The 19444-nt window shown below is 34.1% G+C and overlaps 1 long non-coding RNA gene across 1 annotated transcript; it reads left to right on the top strand.

Annotated features, from left to right (window-relative positions):
- The first annotated feature begins 343 nt into the window (after positions 1–343).
- Positions 344–3992, top strand: LOC143600609 (uncharacterized). Its single transcript, XR_013147505.1, has 3 exons — positions 344–594; positions 3443–3800; positions 3935–3992. It is a non-coding gene; the product is annotated as an uncharacterized LOC143600609 (long non-coding RNA).
- The last annotated feature ends 15452 nt before the right edge of the window (positions 3993–19444 follow it).

The raw sequence follows: 19444 nt of genomic DNA, 5'->3' as shown, positions 1-19444 counted from the left end.
TATATATATATAGGATTGATTTCTTTTGAGAACCACTTTGAGTTTTAAGAACTCGAAAGAACTCAACGTAACAATTTTTTTTTCCGAAATTTTTTTACACATGTGTAATACGTAAGTGTAAGTGACGTACAAAAAATTACAGTATTTTTTTATACACCGAATCGACTTTTTACACATGTGTAACTAACGTTTAAACTTGTGTAATTATCAAAATTACTTATTCTCTCTCCTACCTCATTTTTTAATTACATTTAATCTCATCCACATGTTTCATATCATTTAATTAAATGTGTGGTTTAAAATTGAGTTCTCCTTAATTCTCGCTAGAATATTAATTATTAATTGTTCCGGTCACCCGCCCTACGGTTTCAGGTCTTCCTCATACGAACATTCAATTTCACAGCTTAATTGCTCCCTTTAATTGCTTCTCCTCTTCCTCTTAATGCCAATCGTTTTCTCTCCGGCTATTGATTGAAACCTATCAATAAGTGAAGCCCTATCATTCTGTTATTAAATTGAAACGCACCCAAGATGCTAATTGAAGCCAACATCGATTGAAGCCGCACCGGTTCTCATTCTCTCATCTGATTCAAGGTGATTAGTCAATCGATTGAATCCATCCCATCTGTTATCATACTCCAACTGTTTTAATTTTGAAATTGGAATAGGGCAACACAATTTCTGTATGTCAAAGATGGACCGGTGCGTGGCTGTACTGAACACACTCATGGTTGGTTTTAATTAGGCCTTAATTGATTAATTTTTGGTGAGAAATTGTTTTTTTTTGTTGGTCAATTTTAATAATTAGTATTGCGTTTCAGTTGGAAATTTTGTGGATGGTCAAAAGTTTTATATTCTTCACTAACAATTTAGGAAGTACACCATATGATTACAAACCTAAGCAATTTTATCATTTCTATGTAGGAAGTTTGAAAAAAAAAATGCAATCAACAAGCTTTTTTTTTAGATTTTTTATGTCTGTTTTAGTGAAAAAAAATGTATACACGGATGGACACATTAAACCTAAACATTTTGTTTATTTAGGTTTTGTAATTTACTATTATTAATAAATAAAATAAGTATTTCACACTAACTAATATCTTGAAATAAATAAATATTTTCAGATACATTTATTTATATAGTCGGTGTTATTTCAACTATTATTTCAAGCGGTTTATTTTGGTTTGCCCGAAACCCTTTAAATAGCACTCGCTACTCGACTCGAATTAGAACGGGTCGTGTTGGGTTTGTTAGATTCGGGTTTATTAGTACAGGTACTTTTGGGTTCGAGTTTAAAGTTTTCCGGGTCGGGTTTTAAGTTGCGGCTAGACATGCATAAAATATATTAAAAAATTAAAGATGTCTAAAATTTTCTTAACCTATTATAACATGATAATTTATGTTGTTTTTTTGGTAAATTGCAGATGCAACAAAATCGGGTATTGCTTAACAAACGTTATAAAATGCAGCCTTTATAGGAAGTAAGGCTATGACTGAGCAAGAGGCCCGGTATATTCTAAATTCTACAAACATTTATGTATGTTAGGCTTAAATTGACCAATCAGTACTAATTTTTTTCATTAATGCCCTAATTTACCAAACACATGTTATTCATGTTAATGTACATGTGATTTACTTTTGTTTTATTATACCGGGTGATGCATCAAATAGTTTGAAGTCAAATTTAGATGGAATATCTAATTATCCAGAACACATTTACAAAAAAAAAAACGAAAAACAAAAGCAACTAAATTTGTAAAACGGGTTAACCGGCGAACAATCAGTGCTGACAAAAACACAAAACGTTTAGATTGTTGTTCTAAAACGTGTTGTGCCGGACACGCAAACCGGCCACACGTTTAGTTCGTGTTGTGTTAGAATATGTGTTCTTAAATTAAGATCTTTAGCATAGTTGGATGCCACATACTGCAATGAACTTTTTGTTAAGTTGATGTGTTTGCCACAATTTTCCTTTCGATCTTGCTGTTGTTAAAGAAATAATAACAACCTAGCAATTACACTGATTGATGATTTCTTGTACACAGATTCCAGTTATTGTAATTGGAAGTAATAAAGGTGCTCATAGTTACACACTGTACTCTACACCTTTAATACTTTTGATGCAATGTTGAATTTTAAAAACTCCTATATAAACTAAGGTAATATTCATGTTGCAAGGATGTTGATTAGATGGGCTGATGCAGCTTGTGTGAGGGATCCATTTGGTTTCTAATACTCTAACCTCTAATTTATCATTTTTTTGGCGTTTGCTAAAAACCCATTTTCTGTGTATTTTACGATTTTGGTAAAACCTCATTTGATACTTTACAAAGCTTTATTCTATGCCATTGTAGAAACCAAGAAACAATACATGTGAAAAAATGTTTGAAAAATTGCAACCACTTTTCATTTGCCAGGTGTCACGGCTTTAATGCCTTCAAAAGGTTTTGGAGAACACAATATGCACAACTGGATAACCCATGTACCATACTAACCACATAAATGTAATTTTATCACATAAGAATGCTACTTCTTTTATCACATAAGAACGCTACTTCTTCGCATGGTTTGACATCAAGATGATTGTTTTTTTTTGTATGAACATGCTTAACGCATTTGCTAAGGATCACATACTATGATTGAAATCTCTCTTTTGATTTAAAATTAGGTCTTACTACATCTGTCTTAATTAAGATCACCATTTATGATTTACCCACATCAATTAATGGTATTGTTAATATGTTATATTTGTCATAGTTGTGCAAGCATCCTTCTTGTGTACTGGTTTTTTGTACCATTTTTAATGATATTGTTGATATGTTATATTTTTCTGACTTGTGCATCCTTCTTGGTTTTTGGTTTTCTGTACTATTTCTTAAAAGGTTGGCATATTTTCACAATTGTATGATTTTATGATAGTTAACTTCTCTTAATGGTGGTCAACTAGAATTTTTATTTGTTATGGATAGTACTGAAGACCCCGCTTATCATGCATTATCTTGTTTACTTTTAAATTTTAAGGTAATTAAATATTAAATAGTAGGTCGTGGATAACTTTTTTACATGATGTGATATTCACAACCTCGTTAAGGATCTGACCAGTTATGGATTGATGAAAAGAATCATCAGTTTTAGTCCCTTAACTCTTTTTTTTATATTTTGTTATAAATACTAAGATTGAGCGATCTTCCCTTAAAACTTTAGCGAATCGAATATTCTTTTGATGTGTTTGAAGTAAGCCCTCGGAACAGACGGCCCCACCTGTCGTTATGGTTGAGACAATGTTGACAACCCAAACTTTTCTAAGCTACCATGTTGACAACCCAAACTTTTCTAAGCAATCTGTTTAGTATACATAAGTTTGTATAATCTATTTATCAGTTTCCTACTTTGGTTATAGTTTTTTGTGTTGATTTGTTATTATCGTTTATTTTAATTATAGCATGCAGCGGGATTATACACCAGTCTCAAACCTACGATTATATCGGCTCTGATATGGTTGCCTATAATACTGGTTCTAAACCGTTTCGGGTCGGGTCGGGTCATGAGTTTCATTTAGTTAAACGGTTTCAATGTGCACCTCTACCTAAGTTGACTAATGGTCCGGCTAATTGAAGCAAGATGAGTTGATCACTTGATCCTACCTGTTTCGTTCCCAAAAATCAATCCACCGATAAGAAGATTTAAACTTAATGGCGATTCAATCGGCGATTCAAAAGTATTTAGAAGTCAAATCGAACAATGGGGAATTGTACAATCTTTTTCCGGAACTGTCCATCTCCAAAATTGAAACTTTTGAGGTAATGTTTAACCTATTTAAACATGTTAAACAAATTATTTTTATAACATGCTTTTGTTTATAAAAGAGTGGGAGGGTCAAAATAACCAAATTCAGAAAACCGCAAGTTCATTTACTTTTTACACTTTACTCCAGGTACTACATTAGAAGCGGTCATTACATCTGCAGATTCACGTGTTCGTGCTGTTGGCCTCGAGTTTAAAGATAATATTATATTATTATGCAAGTTTCGTTACTGATTTTTAACCTGTATGTATTTACAAAAGAGAGTAAAAAAAAAAGATTTTGACTAAAGGTGTTTCTGGGTCAACCCTACCCGTTTAGATTTAATCACTGGTTACAGGGATAAAAAAAAATGTAATTCCTAAAGTTTTTGCTGATTATACTTGTTTACTTAAGTTTTTAATGTATGGAAAACCGCTTTTCTTCATGTGTATTTATTGCAAATTTTTTCATGCCAATCTCTTCGGATGTTAGTTTAGTCAAGTTGTTTTGTTTTTGGGCTAACATTCTAGAGACTTCGTGCTCACGTGTTCTCCCAGCGCGCTTATTCTAATAAGACATGGTTATGTTTTATATTTGAATCAAATATGAAAAGGGTAGTTTAAACTTTATTAATTGAAGTTTTTACTTTTTTGAGTTTAAAATACTGTTTCAAGAAAAGATTGTTGCAACATCATTTAAATGAAATAGTTTTACATTTCTATTTAAATTGTTCATTTGACTATATGGTCAAACTTGTACTCAAAGTTCATTCAGACTTTCCACATACTCAACATTAATTATTATATTATTTTATTCAGGTTTTTCATTAACTTAATTGTATGATAATATGAAATATATTATTTTGATAATTTATACAGGACATCGTAAACACAATTGGTATATCGGAGACAAGTTTCTTCAAAAGGACCCCAAAGCATGTATAGTGGTTGTTTTATAAACTCATGTTAATTTTATAACGGTTAAAAAAACATGGAAATTGATCAGGCTGTATATGTATGCGAATATTTTGGCATGTTTTTTGAGATAGGATGTATTGACTAATTGTATTTATTAAATATAATTATTGTTAAGTGGATATTGGTTTGTATGTGATGATATTTGATTAAGTCTAATTTAAGGAATAGAATGTTTTTTATTTATCACATAGTAAATATATATAAATATAACTAATATTTTATTTAAAATGATATGTTACTTTTAACTCGAATCTAGCAAAGTTTTTTACAAATTCCTTGAAGTATAACCCATCTATAATAAATTTTTTAAGGCGGTCTAATCATATAAACTTTAAAGTGAAAGGTTATGTGTATACACTCCCATTTATCACAAGTCTCCACATTATAACCTAGGAAAAGCAAGCACTCACATGTCATTGTGATGACATAATACAGTTTTGGTTCATATCATAGGTGCGAAATGTGGGCAATAATATGATAATATATATTTCTTATATATATTTCAATGAGAGTTTATCTTAAAAAATGATAAGATTTATGAGAAGCTACATTCTATATGAGCTAAGAAGTTCTTATGACCATGATTCTATGTGGGATTTGCCAAAGGTGTTACAGAGTTGATATATCACAATAGGACATGCGTTGCAAATTTTCGTAGTCGCTTCCCGTCGCAACGCGCGGGCACTCCTACTAGTATATATATATATATATATATATACTCCCAGTGAAACAATTGTTCCTCCCTTGCGTGCGTCTTAATACCATTAAGAAACGGACCCCAGGGGATACAATGTATGTAAGCCGACAGATGGACTCATGCATAATCACTCAGAGTAAAGGAAACTTGATGCATTGCTCAAAATTTTGAAATTGGTATCAAAATTTTTATGAACAATATAATGGTTTAAGTCAAGTTGGGGTGATTTGGCAAAAATCAAATTAAGCTTGAACCGAGATTAGAGACTGATAGTTTCTGATATTCTGTGCTTTAATTGAACAATTTAATCATATCACAAAAATACTTGAATGTGTGTTATTAGATTTATGTGGACAACAATACCAATGACCGACTTATCACCTGTCATAATATCACTGAAATATAAAACTGTGATAGAAGGGCAATTTGGTCAATATGATTATCTGCTCAAACTCAACAAAAATACAAAAATATGTACTCATTTTGATAAAATCAGTGAAAAACACAAAAATATTGTCTATTTTTTAAAAGGACCAAATATTCTTTTGTAAATACATTCTTTAAAAATTTTTACAAAATACCTAAACTATTTTCGTCTTCTTTGTACAAAATTCTTAAATCAGTTTAAGTTATGTTTCGGAAATCTGAAACGTTTTTAACGTATTTGGTTGTTGGGATAAAAGGTCTCTCGATAACCTAATTTATTTATTTTATTTACTTATTTAATTAATTTATTTAATTAATTAAATTAATTATTTAATTTAAAATTAAATAAAAGATTCTGTTTCGTTAAAATCCAATTCGTTATTTACGGATAACGAATTAGGTGATTCTTTAGCGAACTAGCTTCTGGTTCGCTAACCTAATCGCTTCCGCACTCTGTAACGAATCATCCCTTCCTTATGCATATTTAACGAATCGCGTCACGAATCATGTCTTGATTCGCTACTTTAAATTAACGAATCAAGTAGCGATTCGCCAACATAAGGTAATGAATTGAGTTAGCGAATGGGCTAATTCGTTAACTTTAATTTAAACGAATCGTCTGATTCGCACAAGCTGTACCTTGGGTTGCGTGCTATGTTATATAAGACAAGAAAACGAACAGTCTTCCACTGTTCGCCTTCTTCCTTCATCTTTAAGAAACCCTGTTCAAATTTTCTCTGAAATCTCGACTTTCTTGTTTGGATATTTCAAAGATATATTTGAGTTTCTAAGGTATAGCCGATCATGGCAATATAATTTTCGTCAAAAATGGCTACGTGTTGATAGTTAAATTATGAAATTTTAGGAGTTTAAGGGTTTCTGAAGTTTTGAAACCCATTTGTGTATAATTTATGTTCATAACTGTATGATTTTGATGTCATTATGATCGGAATCATATTCCGATACCCTTTGTGGGCTTCAATCATGATTTGATTGTTGTTTGCCGGGTTAATTATTGTTTTGTGATATTGGTGTTTACTGTGGGTTCGTCTAACCTATGTACTTAGCGATTTTGTGTCTTAATCTCATTCATCTTCGATTACGAATGTAATTCCGAGTACAACGAGCTCATTATTGTGATGATTCGACGATAGTTATGGCCTAATCATTTCCGGGTTCATCTTGTTGACTATCTGTGTTCATCCTAATTTTGACCTTGACTTTGTGAAGTCAAAGAACAAGTCTTAATTATGACCATTCGTTAGTCTTAGCGAATTGGAACTGTTTCGTGTCCAGTTCGTTAAGATTTTACACGAACTAGCTAAGCGAATAAGATGTTACACGAATCAGATTTGGATTCGCTTAAAATATAACGAATTAGAGTTTAGTTTGTTAAAATTAATAGTAATTCGCTATGTTCAGTTCGTTAAGATATTTACTTGATAGTGAATCGCCTGATTCGTTATCTTATTGTAACGAATCAGAATGATTCCCAACGAATGACATTTATTAAAATTTCAAAATTAATTTATTTAATAAAGGATTTAAATAATTAAAGGATTTAATTAAAGGATTTAAATCGACTAATACGTAAATAGATTAATTACACATATCTTTTGACTATATATTCTGATATCTATTCTCACATTCGATTTTATTTATACAGTATAACATGGTTGATCAAGAACAACAAAATCAACCACCACAAGAACAACCTCCACAAGGACAACCACAACAACAAGATCAACAAGCTGAAGTGATCTTACTGCCGTTCGATAAGAAGCACAACATCTGTGCTTATGTTGATCACGATGTGACTGATTTGAGAGCGTTTGGAGCTATGTTGACTTTCTTGCGACGTTCAAAGATATACTATGCAATCATTGCTAAACCTAAAGTGTATCTTAGTATAATCAGGCAATTTTGGAACACAGCGGAATATGTTGAGGCAGATAAATGGGTTCGAGCTACAATTAATCAGACTCCAATTACGATTGATGTTGAGGTCATTCGTCGGGTACTTCAATTTGACGATAATGATGATAACCCGAGTGAATTTGACAGGACATTGGTTAGGGCTTTATTCACACGCTTGAATTATGGGGGTGATATTCATAAATCTATGTTGAACAAGAATGGGTTGTGTCCACCATACAAGTATCTGTTGCATGTTCTACTTCATTGTATGAGTGGACGTCGCGGTGGTTTTGATGAATGTAGACTAAATTTGCAGTCGGCGTTTGTTGCCCTAATCCTGAACAAGCCCTTCAACTACTCAGAACTCATCTTTGATCATCTGAAAGAGCAAGTTCAGCAAACTTTACCGTCAAAGAAGTTCTTGATGTACCCTCGCTTTTTACAGCTAATTATTCAGGATTTGATTCCGAATTTGGTGATTGATCGATCGTTGGTGAACGATGTTCTTGATATGGAACATATGAAAGCTGAAACGGTACATCGTATGTTAATCTATAGAAAAGACAAGCCACAGGATAAACGGATGATTGGTCATATAATCAACCCGGATTACGTATGTCCTCCTAATGAGCGCTGGATCCACGACGATTCGGATTCCGAGCGTGAAGGGGGAGAAGGTGGGAACAATGATGGTGGAGATGATGATGGTGATAATGATGGGAATGATGGTGATGGTGGAGCTGGTGAACGAGCTCTTAAAGAACAACAAGATGCAGTTGATGCTGCTCTAGCCGCCACCATGAAAGTTCAGCTGGAAAGAAAAAGAAAGGGTAAAGCTGTAGCTACTGGTGAACCATCAAAGAAGCCCCGTGTGTCTGCTGGGGCTGGGGTAATTATTGGAACTCCACCACCACGTCAATCAACTCCTCAAAGCTCGGCGGTGCCGCTAACTACTAGCACTCCGATGCTTACCTTGACGACGACGATTATGTCACATGAGAGGCTCGGTCTTATCCTCAAATGGCGTTAACCGAGATACCGAGGCCTCCTGCTGCATTGTCTACAGTATCTTCTACCACATCAATGAGACCTCCTCCGCCAACAACTACTCTTCCTCCACCTCCGCCTAGTGATGTCTCTTTCATGAGAATTACTCGGCCTCAAGGACCTGTTCAACCTGTTCATCCATCTGTATACAACTTGCCACCAGGTCGTCAAACTGAAATGCTGCTAAATCAGCTACATCTATATGAAAATCAAATGGCAGCTGATCGTCAAACTCAAGAACGACTCATGGAGAATCAACGACGAATGATGAGTTATATTTCTTTCTGTCAGAAGGAGACTAAGTCGTTGCGTACGATTGTTGAGTCTCAGGGGGTGAAATTAAAGGAATAAGAAGAGTTGATTTTACAATTAACTTGTAAAGAAGATGCCCTCAAGAAACTTAAGAATGACGATGATGATCCTGACGAATCTGATGCAGGAGGTGAGCCTAAACAATCGCATGGTTCATCCTCTGGTGCTGGTGTTAGTGGCGGTGATGATTCGAGCAAGCAGATAATTATCTATCAAGATCCAACAGCTGCCAAGCCAATTGAAATGATTGCAGCTAACACAATGATATTTGTTGATGGATCAAGGGTGGTTCGTAGTGTGATAAACAGAGATGAGATAGAGGATGGTGAGTTTGTGATTAGATCCTTGACACGGTAGCAGATTTCGATTTTGCTTGGGCTGAATGACGATCAGTTGACTGCTTTGGAGACTGAGCCCGATGTCGAAGTGATAACTGAGGAGGAATTGGAAGTTGATCCGTTGTTTATGAATACGGATTTTGTTTATGAGGATGAAGAGATTGTGATGGAGGATGTTACAGCTGAAGAGTACCCGGACTTGTATCAACACGCAAACGTTGATCAAGGTGCTCCGGTATTTCATGAATAAGTAATTAAAGAGACTGAGGATGAACTGGAAAAGGTTGTGCAGCGAACAGTTCCTTCACTCAAAGAAGTGACTGATGAGGACGTAGAAAGATGGTTCAAACGTCATAAAGCGGGTAAAATTATCAGTGCTTATCGTTATGTAGATCAAGAACGAAAAGATAATGCTGCTGCTTGGATTGAGACTAATCAGGTGACTACCTTCAAGACTGTTTCAAAGGTACACGGTGATATTGTTTCATGGGCTTATGACTCTGACCTTAAGGTATGTATAGTAAAGTGGGAAAAGGGTGTCCAGTATTACGAGAGGATAATGGATGTTTTAACTCTACTGCGTTGGGATGTACGTACCCTCGCGAGACGTCCATTTATCAATCGTGGGGGTCACCGAACGGCTGAGTGGTTTCATCAACACTTACTGTTCGAGGTCAATCATGGCTTCAAATTCTTCAAGCCCCAGGTCCCAAGACGTAAGCGCATTGATGAGATTGATCCAAGGACCGGCTGGAAGAAACTTGTCTTGAAAGTGAAGCCACCAAAGACGATGAAAAAGGTTCCTGTGAAGACAATGCCTCAAGATATTTATCTGTCTTTCAACCGTTGGTACTATGACAATCGTACTGGCGAGGCCGTTATTGTTCGTGGTCGAGGACTGCAGACTGAGCTCATCAAGACAATCGACCCGATGTGGTTGGTTAATTTATCAGAGACAGACAACGACGTGCTACACAGGAAGTAGATTTTGTTTGAACGCCAAGAAGATTACGACCTGGCTATGCAATTCCAACGAGTCGTTCGTGTGTGTCATGAACATAGAATTCATAGTTGCAGAGATTGGCAGTCCAAGCACTTCAATAAGTTAAAGACAAAGAGCTCAAGACGAGGGGGTGTCTGCTAGTGCACGGTTTTGCGTCTAGAGTCTTTGTATTTATCGTTAATGTTTTATTTATTAATTAATGTAATATTTAATGTTTATTATTAGACTAGTTCGTTAAGGTTAAGTCTAGTTCGCTAGGAATGTTAGCGAACTAAGACATTATAATGTATTCCCTCCTGATTCGTTAGGGGATGCTAACGAATCAGGGGGTGGTTCGCTATGATAATTTATGTAACGAAGGGGAAGCTGGTTCGCTAGGGGATGTTAGCGAACCAGGTCGCCTTCTATATATAGTGAACTACTGTTCCCTTTAATGTAAGTTTTTGGAGAAAAGTTTTCAAAAGGAATTTTGAGTAATTGCTCTCTCTCAAGCTTCACCTTAACATTATTCGTTTAATCTATTGATAATATATACACATACATAACATTAAATCAAGGTAAACTATGAGCTAGATCTTTAATAGTGGTAATCGGATATTCACATATCTGAGATCTGTTTATTGTTATTGATTGATTATCATTATCCGGGAACCAACAATAATGTATATTTGTGATAATAAGATACATTAAATCAATAAATCTTAAGAAATTTAACAAGTTTTATTATTACTATACAGATACACATACACACACACACACATGGATATAGTTGTTAATAAAGATGCAGGAAAAGACAAGTAATATGTTCGGTTTTTATAAAAACATAATTTATTGACTAATTTTTATAATTATTATTAATTTAATGAATTATTTAATCAAAAATTTCCAAAATTAACAAAAATGGGGCGACTGAGGTTCGAACCCTTGTCTCAGTCGTCCACAAGTTGCTAACCAAGGGTGCACCAGCCAACTGGGCTGGTGTCTAATGTGTTTATGACATTGCTTGAGTATATAAATTAACAAACCATAAACCGAAATCGATTAAATCCTAGAACTTACAGTCACAATAATCAGTGGTTGTTAGCATGATTCATGTTAGGGTTAGTGTTATATTACCAAAGGCGATTACAAATCATAAATCAATTACCTTTTAATCACGTTGTAAGATGGTTTGATTGAACGAACAGTGGTCGTGTTTGGTGAACTCAAGATTATGATCAAAATAGAGGAGTTGGGGGAATTAAGTATAGGGTTAAGGACGGCGAGGGTTAGATGAGCCTAACTAGAGATTTTATTTGATTGTAAACATATGTATCTTGAATAACACATCCAATATAGTGTCGGCCAAGTCAAAATGGTAAAATGAATCAATTGGATCGAATTAACTTAATTAAATTGTCATTTTGGCCTAAGTAAGCATGTATAACATAATCTTTGATTCAATTTCTATATTGGATGCGAGAATTAAGGTCCAAGACATCTAAATTGTAATCGGGTTTGTGAATAGGGTTTGGGTTAACAGGTCGGATCTTTGTTAAACGAATTAGGATGATAAAAATGATAATATTTGCAATTTAGCTATTAGGGTTTGAGGATGGAAACATAAAGGGGTAGGAGTTTAAGTTTGGGTTAAAATTGCCATAATTTGAAAGTTATAATTATATATTGTATAAATAATTAAACAATAATATAATAACAATTAATTAACTCGATAAACGAGAAAGAATTTCTCGAATATCGAAATGGGTCGGGTATTTAATGAAAATGTAACTTTGAAAATCCGAGTTGTTATAGTCTCCCTTTCTTTAGGGAATTTCGTCTCGAAATTAAAGAATATTATAACACCATCATTAAATTTAAGAAAATTAAAAACTTTAAATATGATATAAAACTAATTATAGTACAGAACTTTGAATAGTTGAAGCAACGTTACAAATGAAAATTCGTTAAGGGCACTTATATATAGGATGTACCAGCGTATCCACCATGTACTTATCATCTTTAAATTTGTATCATTACCCTAACTACTTTCGATTCAATATTAAGACACACAATTTTATGCATTATGATTTCCATACGAGGACTTCAATAATTATGTTCTGGACCATAATTGATGTAATCGTCAGATGGTCCACATGATTCGTCTAATCGTGTGGGTTCACAAGCGTTTGAAAATACATGATTTTGAGGAAACAAAAGTTTCAAGGAGTTTTAATTATAAGACCAATGTATAAAACATTTCGAAAGTTGCGGTGGATTTAAATAAAAAAAGAGAATTTCTAAGACATCTTTTAACGCAAAAGTATAAGTCATGAAAGTTATGAAGGGGTAACTCATTAATAGTTGGGGTTAATAAAATGAGGATTTAGTAAACAAGATAGAAGTAGGCTTTTATAACAATTTACTTAAATAAAATAAGGTTTACTCATAAGATAGGGTATGCAAAGGATTAATAGTTCAAATCGAAATAATTCAGTGCCATAAAAGGCGTTACAATTCATAATTGGAAAAAATACAAGATACATTAAGATAGATAAAGAAAACGGCAAAAGTCTTCGGCGTCATTGAGTATCTTAGTTTATTCCTTGAGGAGTTTTATTCATGAGGACTTGAGTAGTCGAGGCAGATTGATTCGGCATTGCTTTAATAACTTGAGCTGGAATGGTTTGCAAGTGGGTTGATTAGTCATAATATATTCGGTAAGCTTAAGCTTGCGGGTGCGGAGTTTTATAGAGTGGATTAAGTAAGGTTGACCGTGATTGATGGGAGGAGCTTGAAGGACATGAGGTTGATGGGTTTGAGCTTGGTGAGCATGGGTCAAGTAGTAGGGTGGAGTCATATTTTGAGCTTGATGAGCATGGATACGATGAGGACACAAATTACGGAGATAATTTGGCTCCCAGTGGGGTAGAAAGCACGGGTATTAGGAACACCGGGTTGAGTAGAATGCATGGTACCGTTTCGAGAAACGGGCGTCTCAAATCATTGAGGAGAAGTTGGTGCACTACGGACTTGACGGCGGTAATTAGAAAGGTGGCCATAACGGTTACAATTGGTGCAAAGACGACAGTTGTATTTGGTCGGGTGGTGACGGTTGCAGGTATCGCAGATGAGGTGCGCTCCCTTGTAAGGTCTCTTTTTCGGACAAGTTGAAGAGGCTCGCGGTTGAGTAGGATCGGTTGCAGTCGGTTTCTTACGTTTCTTGTTGTGAGGGTGAGTGGAGGTAGGTGGTTTGCAGTTACGAGAAGAGGGATTAGTGGAAAAGGATGGATCAGTTGCATTGACGTTTTGAACTCGGGTTACTATCCTAGGGATCACAATAGTTAACTCTTTGGCTATACAAGAATCCATACGGTGGTTTCTTAGGGAAGACATTCTACGAAGATAAAAAATAAAGATATATAATAACAATTTGAGGGAATCATTCAACAATAAAACGTTAATTGCTTAGATAACTTATAAAAATTTTGCTTTTAGAAGTGGGGGATTTGCGCCGTACTTGAGAAATAAAAGTAAAAGATTACAAGATAAGGGGTACATTGCGTAAATTGTTATTAGATGATAAAGTCAATATGATTAATGTGTGATAACTACATGAGGAGATGAGTTCAGTTTAAAAGTTAGAATTTATTTGATTAAATTAAGTTATCAAACAATTAACGTAAGAAAGTTTGTGTGTTGGTCTCTCATGAGTTTTCCATGGAAATTTGAATGGCCCAACGAACTAACGAATAAAAACAACTGAGTTGGGCCGCCTATGAGCGTTACATGACATTTTAAATGGTCCAACAAATTAACGAATTATTAATGCAAGAGAGTTGGACCGCCCATGATCGTTACATGCATTTTAAATGGTCCAGCAAAATAAGGAACTAACGAAATAAAATACGATTAGTTGGAGCATCCCGGGAACCACCACGTATGATGTACTTCAACAAAAACACAAAAAGAAATTGAGGAATTGATAGCAGGAGTGCCCATGGGTTCCATTGATTTTTCACCCAACTAACCATTTGAAATAACTGAACATAATTATTGGAAAGACCGAATTTAGCCACGAACCACCATGAATTCGGTTTAAAATTTTTGGAACACAACCGCTAATGTGGTTACGTTCGACAACCTAAGGTGTCGGTCGTAATACAGTTGTGTTCTGCTTTGGCCTATAAGCTCGAGTATTGTGGCCAGGTTATCCTCTAGGTAAGATATGGCGTATTACCTTGGGTTCTCTGAACCAGTTTGCCAAGGCCCAACACACAGTACTCTCCCTACCTAGCCTTAAGGTGAAGATTAAAAACAAAAGTAGGAATTCTTATGGAATTTCTCAAAACTAAAAGACAATTTATTAATTTAGAAAATTTATCTTTGAAAGTTGAGGCATAGCCTCGAAATTGTGTGTGTGTGTGTGCATGACAATACAAATAAACAATAATTAAATAATTATCTAAGAAAGCTGCAAACAAATAAGTTGAACACATAAGGCAATCAGATAAGCACGTATGGGGCTCCTAAGCATGTTACTAAGGGACCACTAACGATCTATCTTAAACCTTAGGCTTTGATAACAATATGTCACACCCCAACCTATGGCGGAATTGCCGAGGCATGAGCTGATTGCTCACAGCCCTCAAGGTACTATAATGAAATATATATAATGATAATATATACTAATTAGTTTCAAATAATTCAACAAAGTTCAAATAAACAAAGTACAAAATTTCATAAATAAAATAAATCCAAATTTAAATTCTTTTATCTTATTCTCTAGCATGCAACCTTAAGTTTCTTCAAACAATCTTGATAATCATACCATACGGTGTCCTGCATATGTGTTAAAAATACAATAATTTTGTCAACACTAGGTTGAGTAAGTAAAAACACCATATGAGTGTATATATAATAAGTATAGTAAAATGTGCAAACTATATCAAATGAGATGAGCAATTTAACCAATTGAACAAGTAAATAAGTTGTCGGTAAGCACGATGCCAGATGAACTGGGCGATGGCTACTACGATGGTATAAGCATTTTAACCAAATTAGCAAGTAAATAAGTTGTCGGTAAACACGATGCCAGATGAACTGGGCGATGGCTACTACGACGGTACAAGCATATAACACGTTAGATATAAATTGGTAAACGCGCATGATTAACCGTTACAATTGAGTATTAAATAATAATAAAATAATTAGAACGCATATGTCCCCAAACGGTTTAAAAGATGTAAAAAGAAAGGGAGTGATTACTCACCTTATCAAACGAGCAAACGGAAATAATAATATAATAAGAATGAAGACGACAATTCAAGTGTTGAAGATATAGCCTAATAAAATATTAAGTGCAAAACAAACATAAGAAATTGACGGATAAAGATAGAGTTTGACGATCGTTTATAATTTTGTTAAATATATATTACTTAGTCTTATTATTTTATAGATCTTTTAATTTATTCAATATTATATCTTATTATGTAAAAATACTTGCTTAATATATATAGATAAAAAGGTTATAAAATACATCTTTATAATATAAAAGTTAATTAGTTAGTTAAATCACACACACACACACACACATATATAATGTATATTTGTGATAATAAGATACATTAAATCAATAAATTTTAAGAAATTTAACAAGTTTTGTTATTAATATATATATATACACACACACACGTGGATATAGTTTTAAATAAATATGCGGGAAAAACACAACTAACATGGTCGGTTTTTATAAAAACACGATTTGTTTACTGATTTTTATAATTATTATTAATTAAAATGAATTATTTAATCAAAAATTTCAAAAAATAACAAAAATGGGGCGGCTGATGTTCGAACCCTCGTCTCAGTCTTCCACAAGTTGATAACCATGGTTGCACTAGCCAACTGGGCTGGTGTAACCTGGTTATGACATTGCCTCAAATAAATATAAATTAAGAGACCCGAAACCTAAAGTCGATTAAACCCTAGAATTTACAATCACAATAATCAGTGATTGTTAACGTGAGTCATGTTAGGGTTAATGTTATATGACCAGAGGCGATTACAAATCATAAATCAATTATCTATTAATCATGTTGTAAGATGGTTTAAATAGTGGGCATCTTTGGTGAAATCAAGATTACGATCAAAATAAAGGAATTGGGGAAATTAAGTATAGGGTTAAGGGCGGAGAGGGTTAGACAAGCATAAATGGAGATTTAATTTTATTATAAACATATGTATCTTGTATTACACATCCAATATAGTGTCGGGCGAGTCAATATGGTAAAACGAATCAATAGGATAGAATTAACTTAATTAAATTGTCAGTTTGGCCGAAATAAGCATGTATAACATAATCTTTGATTTAATTTCTATATTAGATGCGAGAATTGAGGTCCAAGACATCTAAATTGTAATCGGGTTTGTGAATAGGGTTTGGGTTAACGAGTCGGATCTTGTTTAAACGGACTAGGATGATAAAAATGATTATATTTACAATTTAGTCCTTGGGGTTTGACAATGGAAGCATAAATGGGTAAACGTTTAAGTTTGGATTAAAATTGCCATAATTTGAAAGTTATATATATATAATATATAAATAATTAAAAAATAATATAATAACAATTAATTAACTCGATAAACGTGATAGAATTTCTCAAACATCAAAATGGGTCGGGTATTTAATGAAAATATAACTTTGAAAAATTCAAGTTGTTACATCTATATCAGATAGATGTGTTGAAGTGTGAAAATGTAGACATGGATGAAGCCAAAGCAAAAGCTTATTTCCAGATCAGCAACTCCAATTATTGATGAACTGTAACATCCTGAAATTTCGAAGAAAAAATAATTAATATATTATTTATTTATGGTGAAAAGTGTGTTTGAGTTAATAGAGAAATAATAAAATAATAAAGATGGAAGGATAAGTAGGCTAATTAGATGTAATTAATTATGAACCAAAAAGGAAATATGAGCCTAAGGTCCATGAGCTTAAAGAGTATAAATACCCCTTAAACCCTAATCCATTCCATTTTCATCCATCTCTACACCATAGCCTAAACCATAAAAAACACACACTCCTCCTACTCTACAATTCCATAATCGGATTCAAGTAAAGGTTTTAGTTCGTTCAAGCGTCCTCTACACCTATTCACCTAAGATTTAGCCCGGGTCAAGATTAAGTCTGGACTGATTCTTTGCAAGGTATGTTAAAACTAAAAGAAAAGATTGCTCATATGTGTTTGGTTTGTCTTGAAAGTTTATGTTATGTTAGATGGGGCTCCACAGATTAGTAAATTACCCAATTTGGTGCCTAAAATCCCCCATAACATGGATCTCGTTGAAGGATTAATGGTTGGGTAACTAAAAGACAAACAACAAAAAAAATGAAAAGAAAAGAAAAGTAGTATTAAATAATACAAATGATTCAATCTGTTTTGTTGAAATTTTGTAATAAAGTCGAGGTTAATAAATAAACGAAACGGACTCTTAAAGTTTGTTGGAATAAAATTATACTACTTGAGTGGAAAGCAACAAATAAAGGGGGTTTGGTATGGGGAAAAGGACGCCGAAAGGTATAGAAATAAACATTAGCAAATCTAAATGCAGAATCCAAGGTAGCATAGAGGGTTACGGTCCGGTGGTGGTAGCTGGGTAATGCAGGATCAAATCCTGTCCCTAGCTATATGTTTTTGCAGCGCTCAACTGTAATTGAGCCTGGCCCACTGCTAGCGAACCCCGAGCCCAGATAAAGCGAACAGGAGCAGCCCAGTAGCGAACAGTTGGATCCGAACACCCGAACCCCAGACCCAAACACCGAATACCCTAAACCTGAATCCGAACACAACGACCCGAATGACAAACCCAGAAACCCAAATGAGCCCAATACCACAAGCCCAACTGATGATTAAGAAGGATTGGGCCTGGTTCTTGGACTTGATATAATTTAGTTACTTGTGGGCCTAATCCATGCTAACTAAGTTGATCCAAGGCAAAATAAACCGAACTAACCAACCTTGTCAATTCTGTTAAGTTTCATAACTAAACTCGCTATTGTTTTGTAAATTAAAAAGGCATAGTTAACCCCGTTAAAATTTTTAAACAAAATATAAATAATAAATAATAAGGGTTTAATAATTATCTTGTTAAATCTAGTTAACTACGGTTAACTTGGAGAGAAAGTTGGATGAATCTAATTAACATGATTCGTTATCTACTTAACTTAGCTAACCTCGTTAGCTTGGTTAAGTTAATTTAACAATCTTCATTAAATAAGGAGACCCCGCTAGATCAATGAGACTTGAGTAATGAGCTAGTTTATCAAGTAAGCTCACTTAACCTTGTTAACTTATTTAACTTAATTCACTAACTTGGTTAGCTATGTTAGTCAGTAATATGATTAATTAACACATATATATGTTAACAGTTAGCCGTGGTCGGTTAAAGAAGGGGAGTACAGTTAATACAGAACGCAAAAAGGATCCAGGTGAGTTTCTAGTTCCATTTCCTTGTTATGTTTTCGGGGATGTGTGCATACTCAATGTGAAATGTTAATACACTTACCTTAAGTGGTAACTGTATGCCATATATGATTTATGTGATAGATATTATATTGATGTTATGGATGAATGCCTGTCGGATATTCGCGTGAAATACAATGCTTTATGTTATGTTTAAGGTTAATAATTGAATGTTTTCTATTGAATGATTGATTTTTAATTTTCCACGAATGCTTTAAGCAACTCTGATTTGTAGATTTGTGTTTATGAGTAAATCCGACGTCCAAAGTAGGGTACCGGTAACGGGGTTATTTTAGATCATGCCATGTGTAAAGCTACCTGGATTCAACCCTTTTCCGGGCCTTGAATATTAAGCCAAATCTGTGGTTTGCTCATACAATAAGATCGAGTTTGGACTCGTTAGGTTTGGCCCATTACCTTGAGTTAGGCCGAACGC

The sequence above is a fragment of the Bidens hawaiensis genome, unplaced genomic scaffold (genome assembly GCF_021521415.1).
Source record: "Bidens hawaiensis isolate Kalapana, Puna unplaced genomic scaffold, B.hawaiensis_p1.1 tig00054449_1, whole genome shotgun sequence".
Classification (NCBI taxonomy): domain Eukaryota; kingdom Viridiplantae; phylum Streptophyta; class Magnoliopsida; order Asterales; family Asteraceae; genus Bidens; species Bidens hawaiensis.
Note: the sequence above shows the minus strand (reverse complement) of the source record. Positions and strands in the feature narration are given on the sequence as shown.